This window comes from Crinia signifera, chromosome 1, assembly GCF_055691185.1.
Source record: "Crinia signifera chromosome 1, ASM5569118v1, whole genome shotgun sequence".
NCBI lineage: Eukaryota > Metazoa > Chordata > Amphibia > Anura > Myobatrachidae > Crinia > Crinia signifera.
The window spans coordinates 163,915,667-163,929,253 of NC_139217.1; the positions used below are offsets into that span (position 1 = coordinate 163,915,667).

A 13,587-nucleotide genomic window follows, 5' to 3' on the forward strand; every position below is an offset into this window, starting at 1 on the left:
CACATGATATTGTGCATACACAGTGAGCGATTTCACAAACAATATCTTCAGTGGCCACATTTAGCAGTCTGGCTCTCTGACGATGTCAATCGGATGAGATCCTCAGATTGAGCTGCATGTACAGATGACAGAGGAAATCGGACAAATCTACCAGGGCAGGTTTGTCCTGCCCCAGCAAAACCCCCCACCTCCGCTCCGGCATTTGTACACCGGAGATCCACAGCAGTGACCACAGGCGGCAGGCTCTGGGATGTTCGGGGTGGCTCGGGAGGACTCGGGCGCCTGAACTCCTGAACGCTCCCGAGTCCCCCCGAGCTTGCCGCCTTCGCCACTGCTGTGAATGGTGGTTGGGGAAGCGGCACAAGAGCGGGGGTGCGATGGTGGGGGCCCTAGAGGTGGTGCACAGCAGGAGGCACCACTAGTGCGCACCTACCGTATAGTGGTATGCCCTGAGCCCAGAGAATTTCCGGGCATACCACCCAAAAGGTTAAAATATCATCTAGAGAGTCGCACTGTAATATTAACATTGAGGGACCAACATTGTGCATAACTAAATGCTTTAATTCAAACAAATTGCTATTTTTAAAATAATAGCAAATAAAAAGAATTACATGTCTCTCTAACTGTTATACCATGGCACAAGACATTCACTAACATTTTCTATTTAAATGGTTTAGTGACCATTGGGGGTAGGGCCGATCATGAATCCCACCCACAATAGCCTTTTGTGATATCATGCAACTACAACAATAAGTTTCAAAAGCAAGCACTAATCACTGTGGTAGCGCGGTCCGAGGTCCGAGGCCCGCGGCCCAGCCAGGGGAAAAAGCAACCGAATCAGTACTGCCCACCGGTAAATGGCCAGGTTTCCCGCCTAGCCAATCCGCCCCTGCACAGAAGGTAATAGAACATTAAAATGGTATAAAATTAGACCAAGCAAGCATAGATCATAGGGTTGATAGTCATTAGGTTGACGGGGGGGGGGGGAATCGACACAAGCAAAAGGGCAACGTGGAAACGGTCTACAAAAGAAAAGTTCGACGAGTTTTTAACCTTGTTTTGGCTTGCCATCCTCCATTCACAGTCATAGGCCTCGTGGAAGGTATAGCATGAAAATAATAAAATAAATTGAAAAACTTATGTTGACTGTTTAACGTGTCGACAATTGCCATATAGACCTATTACTTCTGTCAACCTTTTGTCTGTGTTGACCTTGTGCATGTCAACCATATGATGTTGACCTAACACTGTCGACCTATCATCTGAATCCCAACCAGCTTGGGCTCTGATTTTTTTCCTGTGCAGGGTTAGCAGACACAATGGTTCATTTTTATCTACATATTTTAGCATTTGTTCTATGTACAGAAAACAATTGTTGATGTTAGCTTACAAGCAGGGCCCTCTTTCTTAATGTGCTTTTCCCTTCTCTTACTTAAACCATCTTTGATGGCACCAAGTCCCACGGTTATCTGCCACGCTGATATTTATTCCAGCAACCTCTGCTGATGCAGCTACGTTTATGTGACAGAGTGGGACATCCAACTGTGACGGAAAGGGACAAGTTCAAGAATATTTGTTCACAAAGATCATTATTTTATATACAGTATAATAGTAGTAAATACTCTATATTATGTGTACAAAACATTTATATTAATATTGAGTTATAACAAACTTTTAAAAACCTTCCTCTTGAAACGGCTATTCTTGTGCCTTTGTTTTGCATTGTAGCTACCTCATTAGGATAAGCTTCACCAAAATAGTAGTGTTGCCGCAGCTCACATCCCCAGTATAAGAAAAAAAAAAATTTCTACAACAAATTCACATTGAAAGAGCAGAGATTTTGATCATTTAGTTACCAACTACTAGTTACCAGCGCATGTCAAAATGACAGAAGAGCAAAACAGTAATGTCTGTGCTGTGTGCAGCCACACTTGAATTGCTCCATCAGCTCTGCTCGAAAAACACTTGAATTCCACCTTAAAGGGGAAGAACAGTGTAATGGGGCCCACACACGGGGAGATTTTGAGGCATGATCTGAGCGATGTAGATTGCTCAGATCGCTCAGCACACAGTGCTGCACAGCGATGTGCGTGCCGAGCGATCTGTCAGGGCCAGTGTTCTCCAGTGAAAACACTCGCCCTGACTGGCAATATGGTTTAATTGCCGGGAGATAGCAATCCGTGGGGCCTTGCATCGCTATCACCTACACACACAGGGGTAGATTTATTAAGCTCGGTGAAGTGAAAAGTGTCTGGTTTTTATCACTGTCCAATCAGCTTCTACCTGTCATTTTTTAAACCAAGCCTGTCACTTCACAGGTAGGAGCTGATTGGCCGGTGATAAAAAAAAAAAAACAGACACTTTATCACTTCACCGAGCTTATTAAATCTGCCCCTGAGTGATGTAGGGGCATTTTCTTAGCGATCCAATCAGATCACTTAGAAAATGCCTTGAAATCTTCCCGTGTGTAGGTCCCATAAGAACTCAAATCAAGTAACCTCAATCTCATACATTGTATGAGGAGTTTAATTGTTCGTACTAGTACTGTTTGCTGATGGCTCATTACTTGATGGCTGACCAACTTTATTTGTGTCTGTGGCCAATTAAATTTGCACATGTTATAAAGTAGGCCAGCTTAAAAGAATATATATTTCCATAACAATTAAAGACAAGTACCCTGCAGTAACTAGAAATTGTGACATACAGCACCCAATCCTAACATCTCTTGGTAAAGTCTCTGATTTGTATGGAGCTTGTTGTATTTTGTTTGTTTTTCAAATAAATGTGTCCATTGATGTGTTTGTATATAACAATACTACATATTTATGATGAGAGCTAGATCACTATTCTCATTTTGCATTTTAATGCTCTCAGTTTTATATGTGGTTTATTCTTTGTCCCATTCGATTATATTGTAAAGGCAAGGCTGCAAGTTGTCACTAGACATTTTATTCAAACATGATAAATATGCTTAAAATATGGCAAGATTATCTTCAACAGCACAACAATTTATTTGTATTGTAACCTTCCAAATATATTCAGTGCTTTCACCTTCAATTACAACAGCATCTACCGTGAAGAAAGACTGTGGCATAAGCACTGAACAGCATGCAAATTGGAAGCTGGATTGGGGATTCTATTCCTTGACAGCAGACATAGAGGTGTAACTAGATAATTCTGCACCCACTGCACATAGGGGATTATTCTGGTTCACTCCAGCTGGCAAATTCCTTCTCAAATGGACAAAACCATGTGCACTGCAGGTGGGGTAAATGTTACTTGTGCAGAGAGGGTTTTACTTCAAAGTGAGATCTATATTGCAGTGTAAAAATAAAGCAGACAGTATTTTCCCTGCACAGAAACAAAATAACTCACCCAAATCTAATTATCTCTGCACATTTTACATCTGCCACCTCCCTCTTGCAGTGTGCATGGTTTTGTCCATTTAAGAAGGAATTTGCCAGAAGGAGTGAACCAGAATAATCCCCATAATCTTATAATTACACATCCTTACAATGCAATAATGGAGGCCACCTCCCCTTTTCTCCATGTGACACCCACTTTAACTTATTCAACTGCTTTTCACCCACAGCTATTAGACCTGTCATGTCATATAACATTTTGAAAACTACTATAGCACGAGCACTATGTACTGTACAGTAGTTTGCCATATATACTGAAAACTACAGATACAGGGAAATAAACAGTTGTACAATGACATTGTTAAGTCAGTTGTCATCCACTTCGGCATCTCCAAAACTATTTATATTTATGTATATTTTTTTATTTTACCTTTACATCCAATGTAATATTTCACTCTCTCTGCAGGTTATCTTGGCTACATCTTTCTGCACAAGTCTAGTTATAACGCTTATCAGACTAGATTGTAAGCTTGCGAGCAGGGCCCTCCTACATTTTGACTGGCTGTAAATACCCCGTTTTGTTGTATCACTGTCCCCTTTGTAAAGCGCAACGGAATATGCTGCGCTATATAAGAAACTGTTAATAAATAAATAAATAAATAGGGTCTTGATCCTATTAATCATCACAACAGTAGCCGCACTTTACGGCAAACGGAATTTGCACAAAGGTTCTCGCTGCACCCTGGGAAGTGTCCAAAATCGAGTGCCGTTGACGACGTTTCAACGCCATGGGAACAGCCCCCCCCCCAACACCATTCGCGATTAATAGGATTGACATGACGGAGCATAATCAACACTAGATGCTAACTCTGGTACAGTGGTCCCCAACCTGGGGTACTCGCATACCTGGAAGTACTCTGCAGACCGGCTGGGGATACTTGAAGATAATATTGGTATTGGTGGAAGAAAAAGAAGTCTCCCATTGATGTGGAGACGAATTACGTTGTGTCACATCTGTTGTCATCTGTAGCATAATCAGTGTCCCCTCATGCTTTTGCCTGACCAGCAATCCACTGGGAACTACCCGCGCTGCCATCAGACATAAGCGATATCTGGCCCGCGTTGACAAGGGTGGACGAGGCAGTGGCATTAATGCTACAGGCGTTAGCGGGAACCCTGGAGACTGTAGATAGCCAGCGGCCATACACAGAGGTACCTGATTCTGGCAGTACATTACTCCTCCGCTACTGCTTAATATAAGGACATGCATACCACTCACTTTCACTCCACTCGTAAAGAGTGAGAGGAGGGGGTACTCATAAATGAAAGCCTAATCAAGGGATACGGGAAAGAAAAAAGGTTGGCAACCGCTGCTCTGGTAAATGCATCAACTCCCTTATAATGATGCCGTGCTACAAGCTGATCTACTGTACAATGTACAGTGAAAATTGAAAATGTAATTATCACATACGTGCAAACGAGCATGACAGATTATCTTAAAATGATGTACATTTTCCTTTGCATCATACATGGTCAATAATTCATACGCTAGATATCATAAACAAAATAATACATTTGCATTGACAGCATTTTTTTATTTTTTTGTGTATAAAAAAACTTCAACAGATTGAAGACACTCAGCAAGTTCCACACCTGGCAATTCCACCTAGAGCTTGCAGCAATAGTGAAATCATTGTAATACTAGTCTCTGACAGCAGTGACACCCAGTTACAGTCACTTCATGTACAATGACATATCCAACACACTGGAGTTTGGGCAAGAAAAAGTACCAGCACTGCAGTGACAATAATGATCATACGCTTGCGATCAGTGTCAGTAGGGCAGTGAGATACTGCACATACAGTGTGACTGTCATTGTAAGGAAGTCATAGCGGAACCGTGAGCAAATGAATGAAACATATAACCATATATACCATTAGGTGCAGTGAGATATTCACATCTGGAAAATGCACAATAGTACAGGTACTATCCATTTATTTGGCTGTCTATACTATTACTGTAACTTGCATTATTTATTATTTATATGTTTTTCAATTTGAAAATGATTCAGCTTTAAAAGCTCTCCATTTAGGACATCTGTAGGCCAGCTGGTAGCTGTAACATTAATACCTACAGAGATAACAGAGTAATAAAGCCATGAATGGCAATGGAAGGCAACAGTCTCAGAGTCCCATGGGCTTGATGAAGGACGATGCTGCAGGCAGGGAGTCAGTCAGTGCTTAGTGCTGCTGTACACAGGAGCAGGCACAGGTTTGAGAAGTGGATGTGTGCTGTGATCACACACAACAAAGCAGACCCACGCTGAGTGTGCCCCGCACATTGCTGGGTGACATGTGACAGCAGCAGCCATCACATCAGCAGGGAAGTAGCGTCTTACCTGCAGCCTGGGCTGGGATGAAAGGCTCCACAGTGGCAGCAGCTTGGGTCTACCTGGAAGGGGCGTCCGGGCTGCTGAGTGAGAGTGAGTGGGGAGATGTGCTGAGTCGTCCTCTCCTCCCTCTCTGGCTGCTGCTGCAGCTACAGTATATAGTACACGCTGAGCTGGGAATAGGATCCTGCTCCCTCTCCTGCTTTACTTACACTCCTCGCTGCTTTCTCTCATTCTCTCTGTGTTTACATTCTATACAGTTCCAAATCCACAGCAGCCAGCCCTTCCCTCCTTTTCTTGTAGCATGCTAATCTGCTACAGTCCCACCCCTCCTTCTTCTTCTTTTGTATTGTATTTCTCTCACCAATAATGTTTGTGTGTGTGTGTGTGTGTGTGTGTGTGTGTGTGTATGTGTATATATACTGTACTGTACATACATACTGTATATTAATATCTTATACAGTTTATTTCCTGTGATCACAATATATAATACAAGTGCACATTAAAATCATTAACTTAAAGTACAATAATCCCCTTGTGTGTGCTTTGATCACTTTTCATCCTTATGCATGCTGTCAGTGTAGTTAATGTAAAGCTGGTGCTCGTTATGGTGATTATTAATGAGATTATCCAAGCACCAGATGCACCATGGTCCTGTCATAGAGTACTTGGTGCAAAGATGAACATACGACTGTGTGCTAAGGCCCTATTCTGATTTACACGCTCCCTTGTGTGTACAGGGAGCGATTTTTTTTTCGAGACTGCACATGCGCATGGTCATTTATGCGCATGTGCAGCCGATATGTGCAAGTGGCCACGGTGAATAGATTATCTGCCAGGCACACAACAGTGCAGACAGGGGTCTTGAGGCGGCAGGCAGGGCCGGCACTACCCACTCATCAGCTCCTGCAAAGCAGGGAGGTGCCATGCTGAAAAGGCACTGTCTCCCTCCCTGCTCTGTTAAAGCTGCCTCAGTCCTCACCGTCACTGCCTCCTGCACACCGCCCGCAGCACCTGTCTGACAGTGGGCGGCAGTATGGAGAGGCTGAGCAGCTCCCTGCACCGCGCACACACTGTCCTCCCCCTGTGACCTGCCCCCTCTTCCTCACGGACACTTGCGCTGAGGCATGTAGCGCTGTCTGTGAATGCCTGGATGACATGTCATGTCCGGATCCGCCCCCTACCCATTGCCCTCTGCGCCTGTCAGCTGTCAATCAAATGATGAACAGGCAGCAGCGCCGCCTCCCCTTCCTTCCCTCTTCTCAGTGTGCTGTGCCAGTGCCGCTGCCAGTCCTCAACACTCTGCCCCCTCTATCTCCTCCCCTCTTCTTCCATCTCCTCCTTCTCTCCCCTTTCCCCCTCAGTCACGAGTGCTGCACATACTTTTTGTACTGCTTTCGGATCGCATCGCACACACATTGCATGCATGCCGTGCGATGCGATCTAGGCCATAACGTATGCGATTCTCGCAGCGTGTATGGGCACCTTTAGTGCCTGCAACATTTTGCAGACACAGCACTGAGATGGTGTATGCATACATGTACATGCACCCGAGATCCTCCCAGGATATAGCACCGCAGCCCCCGTGACCGCGGGGGGCGCTATACATGTGCGGGCGCCGGGGGCTGCAGTGCTATAGTTACGTTACACCCCGCCGCCCGCCGCACCATCCCCAGTCTTTACCTGTGCAGGTGGGGGGGACGCTGCGAGGCGGCTGGGGGGACGGACGCTGCGGGGGACACAGCTGCGGCAATTACTTACAGCTGAGCCGGGCAGGGGGAGCCGGGAGCTGTCTGTACTGAAGAAGAAAATAAAAGCCCATACAATGAATGGGCAACCTGTGATTGGCTGCTGAGCGCTCTCTCAGCCAATTACTGACTGGCTGAGAGAGCGCTCAGCCAATCACAGGATGCCCATTCATTGTAATGGCTTTTTTTTTTTCCTTCCGTACTGACAGTGACAGCTCCCGGCTCCCCCTGCCCGGCTCAGCTGTAAGTAATTGCCGCCTCTGTGTCCCCCGCAGCGTCCGTCCCCCCAGCCGCCTCGCAGCGTCCCCCCCACCTGCATTGATGGCTACCTGGGGGAGCGGTGGGTGAGTGGCTGGGCGCCCTCCCTTTAACGGCGGGGGGGACACCCACAATGTAGTTACGCCACTGGATCCTCCATAGGATCACATGTTGCATACACTGCCACAATCGGGCTGCAGCTTGTTGCAATGGCAATGTGAAAGGGTGCAAAATGTATGGTTTGCAGGAGGGCGCCGGACACCCTAGCACCGGCCCTGGTGGCAGGCCAGGGGATGCGTCCATGGGAACGCCCAGTGTTTGTTTCATGGGCGTTCCCATGAAAATGCTGGGCGTTCTCATGGTAAGTCCCCAGGGATGTCAGCTGCCTTCCCGCACAGCGCACCCGCAGATCTGAGACACCACAGGTACAATAGGTGTATAATTGTGCTAGCGAAAGGCGTCAGTGACTGATTATTTGGACACCCACCACTTGGATTACAATTGTACACAGATAGCCACGACCGAATCAGCCTTCCTCCTTTTCCCAAAGCCGCAACTTCACCAGGATTGGACCCAGCCAGCTTTCCAACAGTGGAACTCTCAAAACAGATATCCCTGTGGCTGGAGAGCGCAGTCTCTCCTGAAACAATCCGCAAATTGTCTACTAAACATTTGGAAATCAAAAAGAAGGCACTCTAGGAATGGACATTGGCATACATTCCATCGGCAAATTTGGGTGACTATATTCATATATCCATTTATTGAATAACAACTACCCACCACGTAATCTTTTAAATATGTTTTAATAAACTTATTATGTTTTTTTAGTGACACCTGTTGCATGTGTGTTTTAGATCTAGCGCAGTTATACACCTATTGTACCCTTTTGCCTTTTTGGGTCTGACACCCCTACATATTTAACTGCCGCTTAGCAAACCCACTCACCCCTGGGCGCCTTCATAGGACACTTAGGGGCGGATGTATTAAGCCTTAACAAGAGATAAATGCAAGGGTGATAAGGAGAGATAAACGTCCAGCCAATCAGCTCCTTACTGACTTTTCTCAAACACAGCCTGTAACATGGCAGTTAGCAGGTGATTGGCTGGACGTTTATCTCTCCTTATCACCCTTGCATTTATCTCTTGTTAAAGCTTAATACATCTGCCCCATTGTGCCCTACCTTTTGCATCCTGAGACACCACAGAGTTGTCTCAGATCTGCGAGCGGTTGCAAAGTTTTTCGATGGTCGACGACCATCGAATGATTTTGTCCCCTCATGTAAGGCTGCGAATGGATGTTTATGCAAAACATCCATTCGCAGTCGTGCAGGGGATCACGGCATGCAAGCAAGGGGCGGACGGCCCTGTGGGTGGGGGCCGGCCTTACATCCACACGCAACGCTGCAAAATTTGCAGCATAACGTGTGGGCCAGAATAAGGTCCTTAGTGTATCTGGCATGTTTGCTCTGCACCTGCTGCTCCAGAACTGTATGCATGCATGCAAGTACGTGCAATGCATCTACAGTACGCTTAAGTATCCTAAGCTAAAGTCTTATGGGGCCTACACACGTAGCAATTTTGTGTCATTTTCGAAACGATCTGACAATTTGACAATCGTAACATAACCGAACTGGATACAGGTGAATATACACATTTGCACGGGGGAGCAATGTTGTCTTTCTGCGCAGGCACAGGGTGTCGCCCATGGAAACGCCCAGCAGTTAATGGGCATTCCCATGAAAATGCCGGGTGTTACCATGGGAATTCGGGTGGGAGGACGTCAGCCACCCACCCTGTCTTCGGCGGTATGGCCGAAAATATAAGTCAGTCTCCACCTAAAGAAATATTTTGATGGTCGACGACCATCAAATGATTTCTCCACGCCAGCGGGACATGCGAGGGGATGTGTCTTCATGACACATCCCCCCGCATGGTTGTGAGGGGATATGGCGGGAGGTGCGATTTGGCCAGCAGTAGGACAGGCAATCTGGGACTCAGTAAGCTGTGAGCTTTGCAGTTTATCAAGTCAACCAGAATCAGGGACTGTGTCTGCGCACAATTCTTTGGAGCAACATACAGTAGGTACACCCGATTTACTTCCAAATCAGGATCAGGCCTAGTTTGTCACCCTTTTCTGTATCCTATTACCTGTGTATATTTGGGGCAAGATTATCCAAACATTGGAGAGAGAGATAAAGTACTAGCCACCAGAGGAGGCTCCTACCTATATTTCTGAAACTTACCTTGTATCATATATATCTCCCCCCCCCAAATCAAGATTCTGAGTTTCATTACGATATACAGTAATAATGGAATATATCTAATTTTGGATGTAAAATAAAATATTTGGTTCACTTGAAAATTCGGTTAACAGATCTTTTTAAGATTCTAGACCGAAAGTCTTGGGTCTCCTACCCTCTAATCAAGCTTCATTAAAGATATCGGACACATTTTCTGCCAATATACCCTCTCGTGCTTTCGGCATAGCAGGTATCACCATACAAACTTTGACAAAATTAATTCCTAGTTGAAATCTTTCACATTGGATTGCCTCGGGCGTGATAGTTCTTGGGGATATTCTAGAAGCTTATCTCTTATTATCATTTTCCTGTTTGCAACAAAAATTATTTTTACCACAATCTGAACTTCTCCATTATTTCCAAATTGACCATTGGTGGAAGTCATTACCCACACTGCACGTACTTACATTGTAAGAATCTAGTAAAGATATTTTGGAAAATTGTATCTGTAACTCCAAAGGGGGTGTATCATTCTGGTACAAAACTCTTTCTTTTCGACTTTGTGGTTGTCCCCAAGTCCAATGACCATAAGAAATGGGAATCAGATTTAAACATCTCATTATCCCCTGACCAATGAAAGAAAATGTTCCTTACATCATATTCGATGTCCAAATGCCTTAACCACACTGAGATACACATTGAGTTTCTCTACAGACTATATTTGACTCCTGTTCGAATACACACTTTTTGGCCATCATGGTCTCAATTGTGCTGGAGACAATGTGGAGAGATGGGTCATCTATACCATATTTTTTGGTCATGCCCTATGATATGTAATTATTTGATAGAGGTCTTCACCCTGATTCACAAAGTGCTCCATATTTCCCTCTCTCCTGACCCCATCTTGGCGCTACTACATGTAATGAACGAGACTATCCCCATGCATGTTAGATACACATTAAATCATATCATTATTGCAGATCTGGCCCAACAATAGAAGCAACCCAACCCTCCAATAATACTGAGAGTTATTCAGAAAACCAATTTCCACTTTCTCATGGAAACAGAATATATGCCATATTCATACTTCTCCACATCCCCACTCATTCTCTGGAACTCTTGGCATCTACATTATTTATGACAGAGGGAGAAGGAATGCATTATGCCTCTAAGCCTTCTCGGTATGATCCCTCTTCAATTTAGTCTCAGTGAAACACCTGCCGACCCTACCAATTCGCCTTGAACCGTCTAGATTTTTGATCTTGTTGTTTTTGTGCTAATATGTGATATTTCTGTTTCATATCTTTGTACGGAGAAGATTTTTTCTACCTTTAGATTGTTATATTGAATTATACAACATTGTCATTCATGCCCTCCACTTATTTATATTCACTTACTGTTTGATATCCAGATGTTTAGTATGACCCCTCTCCCCGTCCCCTTTTTCTTTTCTCTGTACCCTCTATTTACATTTTTATTCAATAAAAACTATCGATGTTAAAAAAAAGGGAAAACAACTACAATATGTTCAGTACTTGTAACTTCTGAACAGAGGTATAGAGAGCCATATAGGAAATGTGGCCTTAAATGGAGACATGTCTTTGTACCTAAAATAATAGCATGTAACAAATTAAATAATTGAGGGACCATGTGCTCCACAGGGGGGGGGGGGGGGGGGGCATTGTAAGGGGTGCAGGGTGTGTGTGGAAGCGCACCTGCTCCATACCTTGTTTGTGAGAAGCAGGTTCCCCCTCCTTGGTATTGATTGGTATGTGCCCTAGGGCGGGATGTTGTAACATCCGCAGCCCTGTATCACCGGGCATCGCAATATTAATAACGGCATATGCTCTAACATATGCCATTATTAACGCAAGGGACAGCTCTTGCGATAAGAGCTGTCCCTTGCGATGCGGCGCCGGCACTGAACTTCCGGGTCTGTGACCTGGGAGTCCATCTGTGCATGTGACGGATCCCTCAAACAGCGATGCAGTAAGAAGCCCATAGGCTTCTGCAAGGAATCGCCAGCTTTTGCTGGCGATTCCCTCCGCAGCGCTGCCACTGCGGAGGGGGTTAGAGCCTACAGAAATGCGGTAAAAACCCTGATAACTTTGCCAGAGCAGACCCTAGCCCCCACTAATCCCTGCACCACACAATGCATACAGATGGCTGGTGATCAGCATCCCAACAGGGACTGGTTAAGTATACTCTCCTAACATCTAAGCCACTCTATTTGGAAACTAACCCACCTTAGCAGCCTTACCCTCTCCCCTTGATGCCTAATGTAAGGTACACACCAGGACGACCCGCTCACGATGCACATCGTGAGCGGGTCGTCAGTGGCTCGTCCGACCCGTTCACGGTGACGCGGGGGGGCACGACCCGCTCACGATGTGCACCGTGAGCGGGTCCGATCTGATAACGACCCGCACCCGGCTGTATGGTCGTCATTGAGATCCTACCTGCAGCAGGTAGGATCTCAATAACGACCGACCCGCGGGACCGCGCATCGGATCGGTATCAGTCCACACCAGGACAGAAAAGGGCCCAATCAGCCCACAATCTACATCCAATTGGTCGGAATTGGATCTAGATTGAGGGGATCGGGCCCTAGTCGTCCTGGTGTGTACCCAGCATTACCCTACCTACTGCAGCCTACCCCTAATACCCCTCAACCCTAACCCCCCCTAGTACCTAAACTTAACACTCTAGCTTCCCCGTGGCCTTACAATAAGAGTAAAGCACAACATAATTTGCATTGCTATACCTGTAAATAAATACCTTTAAAAAAGATAAATAAGAGATCCCAGCATATTTCAGATCAGGATGCCCTCTTGAGATTCCGGTTTCAGCATTTGTAGGGATGTTGTTATTCCGGTGCCGGATTTGTGGCCGCGGGTCAGGATTTCAGTGGCAATATTTGCTTGCCAGCATCCTGATCATTGGCATGCTGACCATATCCCCTGCACCACTGCTTCTGAATCAAACCCATTATCACTGTAATTTCAATCTAGTCTTCTCTGTGTTTTATAATTTTACTCTTCTCAGTTATTAATTTTTTATTGCATTGTATTTACAGCATCAGATATGACTTTCATCACAGTTTTTCCAGTAGAGATTGATTATAGGTGATTACACATAGGATGGATACCACTGCTGAACCAATAGGGAAGTGGGGTCAACAGTCTTTATACAGCACGATGTGCAGTCTTTATATTGGATGACGTGCAGAGTGAGACGAATTAGCATTCTTTATCCTTTACAAATCATCAAATCTATTTATTCACATATAAATTATCCTTTTTTAAACTTCCCCATAAAATAGCAAGCATCACAAAATCACTTTAATCTCCAATTTCTCCAGTGTTAAGTGTATAACAGGGAAAATCTATAAAGGATTGATTTAGTAAATTGCTGTGGAAATCACTCAGAATGTTTACACTGGTTTAAGACACTCTAGATTACTTCCAAACGAGTATAATGACAGATGGAAAACTTTTTTTTTCATGTTTGACCATCATTAGTGTTTTTTTAAACACCACAAAACCTTGCAGTTATAATTAATATAAAATACATACACACATTGAATTAGAA

At 44.8% G+C, this 13,587-nt stretch overlaps 1 protein-coding gene across 4 annotated transcripts in view; it reads right to left on the reverse strand.

The window, feature by feature from the left end:
* TMEM150C (transmembrane protein 150C) overlaps positions 1-6,063 on the reverse strand; it is a 164,711-nt gene extending 158,648 nt beyond the window's left edge. For 2 of the 4 annotated variants that reach the window (XM_083175875.1, XM_083175885.1), the window contains exon 1: positions 5,761-6,060. The gene's annotated coding sequence lies outside the window, so the exon portion shown is untranslated. Of the gene's footprint in view, positions 1-5,760 lie in introns of all 4 variants that reach the window. The other 2 variants (XM_083175902.1, XM_083175893.1) reach the window with 2 other exon arrangements.
* Between the last annotated feature and the right edge of the window lie 7,524 nt (positions 6,064-13,587).